Here is a 6,071-nt window from a genome sequence, read left to right as displayed (position 1 = left end):
TATTATTCTTTGATACCAACCTTTTATAAGAAATGGTATGGTTAATTTAATAAAATTAGACCGACTTTTATGGTATGGTTAAAAGGAACCCTAAAAGGGAGTAAATAAATAAAGTCACTAACTAGTTAAATATCACTCATTATCACTTGTATTAATTTTCTGAGTTCATATCATTAAACTGGCATTGGAATTTATTCCAACAAAGCCCAGATGGTATGAAGTTGTTAATAATTCAATAAAGCAAAGTTTTTGATAAAAGGAACATTCTTGAAACCTTATATTGGTGTTGGAATTTATTTGAGCAAAGTCGAGATGGCGAGCAAAGAATCGACCTGTCATTAAATTAATGAATCAGAAACTAACTGCCTTACCAAGCAAGAAAAACTCTTTCAATAGTAATTGGTAGTTTTCAAAACCAGGAGGTCTGCATACACCTCTTCTTCATCAAAACCAGTCAAGAGTACAATTTTTACATACTTATCTTTTGAAATCAATGCATTCAAGTTATTACTTATTGGTTAACTTTTGATTCTTTATGAAGTTCTTAAAGTGTTTTTAGCTTGATCCCCTAAAACTTGATTTAAAGATCCAAAATGCTTATTCCTAAAGTGTTGACAGATGAACTAAAAAATATAACCTACACCTTAGTTCATGTGCCACATCAAGCATCTATTTTAAGCAACTTATGTTCAAGGCTAAATAAAGTTAATGGAGCCTGAAATAGGGTGTGAGAACCTACTCCGACGAGTAGCACTTAACTATTATTTAGTCAATTACATAAGGTTTGAAAATCATCTTATCACTCTAGGACACTAGATGAAGGATTTAGAAATGATGCGTGGAATTAACCAAAAGTATAACACATAACTTGTAATGTTTTCAAAAATCAACTAGAGAAATAATTCCATATTTCCAAACAATTTTGTCCTCAAGAATTTGTTTATAATAGTTGTTTTATGATTATGTTTATTTGTTAATATTTCATAAACAAAACCAAATCAAAAGATGTTTAAACTTTATTAGTAATATAACATGTTTATAATAATATTCTATTAGACAATTCCTTGTGGTTCGACATAACCCTATACTAATATAAGATGTATTAACTTATAAATTTTATTTGTTGACACAGAAAGAAACATTCTATAAATTTAACACTATCGTCAATGTCAGTTTTGAATGAGTATGAGTCACAAAAGGAAAATCTTTGAAAGAACTCAATGTTTGAAAATAAACTATTTAAAAGATTCATAAAACTCTTTCTTTTCACATGAAAGTTTTTATTACTTTTCATAAAATTAATCTTGAAAATTCGTGTCAATCTAGCATCAAGTTTATGTATCACTTGTGTATTCTTGCTCTAGTTTGCCTATGGGAAAGGATGGTGAAATACCATTCAGTTTCGAACTGTTTTCTATTGGGGATAATCAGTTAAATATCCACTTAATCGATTAACGTTTCTTTAAAATGTCTAACATTCCAAAATAAAAATTGATTTAATCGATTAATCATGTCCTTAATCGATTAACGGGTTCCCAATTTGAATGATAAATGCATGGAGCATGATTTTGAAAATGATATAAGTATTAATGCATCAAAATCATATATACATTCTAAATGCAGCTAAATCATGTTATGTGTGAAAGTATCATATGCATTACGTTCATACTCTAATTATGTGAGATTTATCATAAAGTTCACCAAACTAAGACTCTATCCATTGAAAGCTCATCCAAGGACCTAAAAATAAATAGATTACTCTAGCATTGATGATAATTTTTGGAAGCTTAAATATGAGTCTTCATGTTGTTGTAGTTAATTTATCCTTGTCCAATGTCTTTAAGCTTTAAGCATTGTCTTCATCATAATCATATTTTTGCATGCTTACATTCACAATGGTGAATTGAACGATGTCCACACAACATGCAACACCAAACAACAAGGACCAAATTTGAGAATAATAATCACTATGGAAGAACTATAGAGTATTACCATCTAGGAACCACCATTGTTTAACCAATAGTAAGTACGACATCTGAAGTGTTGCAAAGAAACTTGATCAACACAAGAATATAAGCACTAATTGTAGCTAGACAATGGTAGATATGAAACACCAAGTTATGAACCAAGTTATTGACAGTAATATGAATTAGGATGTGATGATATTATATTTATGTCATACAAAAGGCTTACGATTAACTTGTATTTAAACTAATATGGACTCCTAATTAAATAAGAAAATAAATTATAAAATAAAGATAATCTAAATCCTAAGAAATCATCTAAGATACTCAAAAAAATCTAATCTATAATAATGATATTCTATCGATATTCAAAAATCTCAGATATTATCTATAATATAATTTAAGATAATATTATAAGGTATTTTCATATATTCTAATATCCACCCTCAAGCTAAAGCTTACTAAGTTGTAAGCTTGTTACAAATAATCCCTTTAAAAATGAAATAACTATAATAATTAAATGAACTCTACCAAATAGAGCTTCAAGTGGTTGCAAATATTTACGAAATCTAAAATGGATTGATGAATGAAGAGCTTTCCAAGCTCTAAGCAAAATAAATTGAAGAAGATGAATTGATCAATGATCAATGATGAGCTTTGAAAGCTTTAGAAAATATAAATTGAAGAGGATGAATTGATCAACAATCAATATTGAGATTTGCAAGCTATATGATAAAGAAATCAAAGAAGATGAAGACAATAAGGTTTAACCATCCATGGCATAAGCTATATCAAAGCTTAACTACCATGGACAAAGTATATCCAAGCTTAACTACCATGGACAAAAGCAAATTAACAAGAGTGAATTGAAGGAGAGAGTCAAGGATAAGTAATTTGTGCCCTAGGATAGAAAAAAAAAGAATATTAAATTGAAATTAGGAGTGAATTAAATTGTGGTTGTGGTTTAAAAAGGGCTCTAATTTCACCTAGAGGTGGGGTTGAATAGGTGATTCAAGTATCAATTCGAGTAAAAAATATATTCTCAAAATATATTGGGTTTAATAGATTAAATGGTTGCTTAATCAATTAAAATAATACTTGTGTTAATCGATTAACATAATTCTTGATTCACTAAACAGTTGTTTTGAATTTGCTTTTGTTCTTCATGCAGAAAGAAAATAATGATTAATCTAATCTAATATACACTTAAACATATTACTGACAGTGATTAACAGAGCAAATTCACTTATGCAATTACCACTACTGGGCATGAGATATATCCTGCCAAGGGCAAAAATAGATGATTACTTAAGTACGCTACTTAATTGGGTTTTTGTTGTATGAAATATGTATAATGAATTATTTAAGTAATTGTATTGGTTGTTTTTTATTTTAAATTTTAATTATAATAATAATCAATTTAATAATTATTTAACATCCAATGTTTAAATTAAAAATATTAAAATCAACTTATAATCTAATTTTAAAGTGAAATTAACAAATTAATTTATAAACTAAAATTAATTTATAAACTAAATTAATTTATAAACTAAAATATATTAAAAACTAAATTAATTTATAATATCATAATATAATCATGAACTCAAATCCTAAAAATATAATCTCCCTGGTATAAAGTTATAACATCTAGGGATGGCAATGGAACTTGTTAGATCTAGGTATTGCATTACTTGGACCCACCATGTTGCTGTATTTTTGGAACCAGACCCATGCCGATACCCACTAGGTTTGCTACCCACAAACTGAAAAATATTAAAAATAATTTCCAATAATATATGTAATTGTGTATTTGTTTACTATAACCTTATATTTTATTTAGGTAATCAACAAGAGAAAAATTATAATATATAACTTCAAATTTTAATCACATTTTATATTGACTATTTTAACATTATGACGTAAAATTGATTTAATAAGATTTGTTCAATCAACATAATATTATATTAAACATACAAATTAACAACATAACATTACATTACTACTCAACAATGTAACATCACTGTTTAACAACATATCAATTATATTTACGAATTAACAATATATATATATAGAGGGATCCATATATTCCACATTTTAGCCATCAATTCTAGGAAAATCTGATGGTATAGATCCACTCACTAATTCAAACAAGTTGTTGAAACTTACTCTTGTAGTAAGTGGATCCCCTCCAATATATATTGGAAGGAATAGTGGGTTCTGCTACCCATGAGTCTGGGCATCTCATTTCTCAAGCACAGACCCATCAAACAGTGCGTCTTAAAATCTCGGGTCTCGTTACTCACGGGTCCAAAAGCATGGACTCAAACCCGACCCGTTGTAGGTAATTTTTGCAGGTGCCGACAGATCTAGCTACCGACGAGTTCGGGTATCCATTGTCATCCCTAATAATATCTACATTCCATATACTCAACTAGTTAGAATTCTCTTATAGTGGACCACCCTTTATCATAATAATATAAAACCATTGAGTTGTTGTTATTTAAAATAATAATAGCATAATGGTTTTTATTTATAAAATTTTTGGAAACATTTCTATATTTAATAAAAAATTGCAATATAATATATCACATTCTTCAATAATATTTCTTCTATGAATTTACCAGTTCCTTCCTACCAACATAGAAAAAAATGGGAAAGGAAACAAAAAGGAAACACCTTTTTAATTCTCTCCAAATAGTATGGCATAATTTGAAATAATAATCAATGCATTTAATTAATTACATAATATTTCTAAGGAACCTCATTTGAAATGCACATTACTAAATTAATGCATTTTCTTTTATTTCTCAATACTCAATCACAATTGTAGTCTGCAATTTTAAATTCTTATCATTTACTCCATTTGTTTTATATATTTTATTATTATGATTTGTTTTCCAATTCTTTCCTAAATTTACATACGATTATTATGTATGATTTTTTTTAAACTATGTGTATAACCTTAAACATCTAAAGAAAATGAATGGAGGGAGTATTATTGTAACTTTGATTTGGGGCAATGCTTTGAGCAGTTTTTTTCATATCTTTGTGAGGCCCATGTAGTATGGACATACAATAACTTTTAATTCTTTGGAAATGGTAATTTCTAAAAGTACCAAAGTGTGTTTTAGTAATTCTAATTATAAGATACATTTTAGAATGTTCTCATGATCCTTTTTATAAGATATTTTACATATTCTAAGAAATATTTAATATTTTTATCCATTTGGTGCAATTAATAGTTCTGATTATCTTTATTTTTTTGTCATTGAAACTATGAATTGACGAAAAATATTAAATAAGACTATGATTATAATGTTATAATATTTGAAAAAAATCAACAAACGTAAATATTTCTATTGGTATCTATAATATAGTTAGAAGTCTCTTATAATAAGAATTAGAGTATTATTTCATGGATGTTTTCAAGCCTTTCTCTCACTATATTTTCTATATAAATGAGTGTTATCACCTCCCACTTATATCCTTATATTCTGCAAAGAAACATTAAGATCCAAGAAATTTTATTGAAGTTGTGTAGTGTTTGTGGGAGATGGCTAAGCTTACTTCAATGCAAATTTTCACCCTTTCCCTTTTGCTTGCAGGTTTACTCTAGATAGTTCCATAATATCTATTTTCTTAATGTTTATCTAATTTGTAAAAGTGATCATACTTTGTTTTATAAAACCAAAACTTGTAATGTGTAATCATAGAGAAACATTTGTTTTTTAAATTTTAATGGCTTGTTTCTTACGTTTTCATTTAGGTTGTTGTTGTCCATTCTAACTTTGTTACTGGATTTTAAGGTATTTTCATGACAATTGAAGTAGTTGCTCAAACAAAAAGATGTCAGATCGTGTTGAATCCAAGTGGTTGCGATCTTCCAACATGCCGAAAGGATTGTTATACAAAATATCAAGGCAATGGAGTGTGCATTAGTGGTGAACCTAAGTTCTACAAATGTCTTTGTGTCTATAATTGTTGATGTTCTTGTACCCACCCTTTTTAATTAAAGAATGAATAAAAATTATTATATAATGAAATGGGACCTTGAACCTTCTAATTATCATAATTTCTTTGGTCATGGGGTCATTTTGTTTTTTTGTG

General features: G+C 27.8%; 1 long non-coding RNA gene across 1 annotated transcript; it reads left to right on the top strand.

Annotated features, from left to right (window-relative positions):
• The first annotated feature begins 5,302 nt into the window (after positions 1 to 5,302).
• LOC109338772 lies at positions 5,303 to 6,010 on the top strand. The gene is made up of 2 exons (XR_002106590.1): positions 5,303 to 5,569; positions 5,771 to 6,010. It is a non-coding gene; the product is annotated as an uncharacterized LOC109338772 (long non-coding RNA).
• The last annotated feature ends 61 nt before the right edge of the window (positions 6,011 to 6,071 follow it).

Source organism: Lupinus angustifolius, unplaced genomic scaffold (assembly GCF_001865875.1).
Source record: "Lupinus angustifolius cultivar Tanjil unplaced genomic scaffold, LupAngTanjil_v1.0 Scaffold_41_92, whole genome shotgun sequence".
Classification (NCBI taxonomy): Eukaryota; Viridiplantae; Streptophyta; class Magnoliopsida; order Fabales; family Fabaceae; genus Lupinus; species Lupinus angustifolius.
This window is presented reverse-complemented; position numbering and strand designations above follow the sequence as displayed.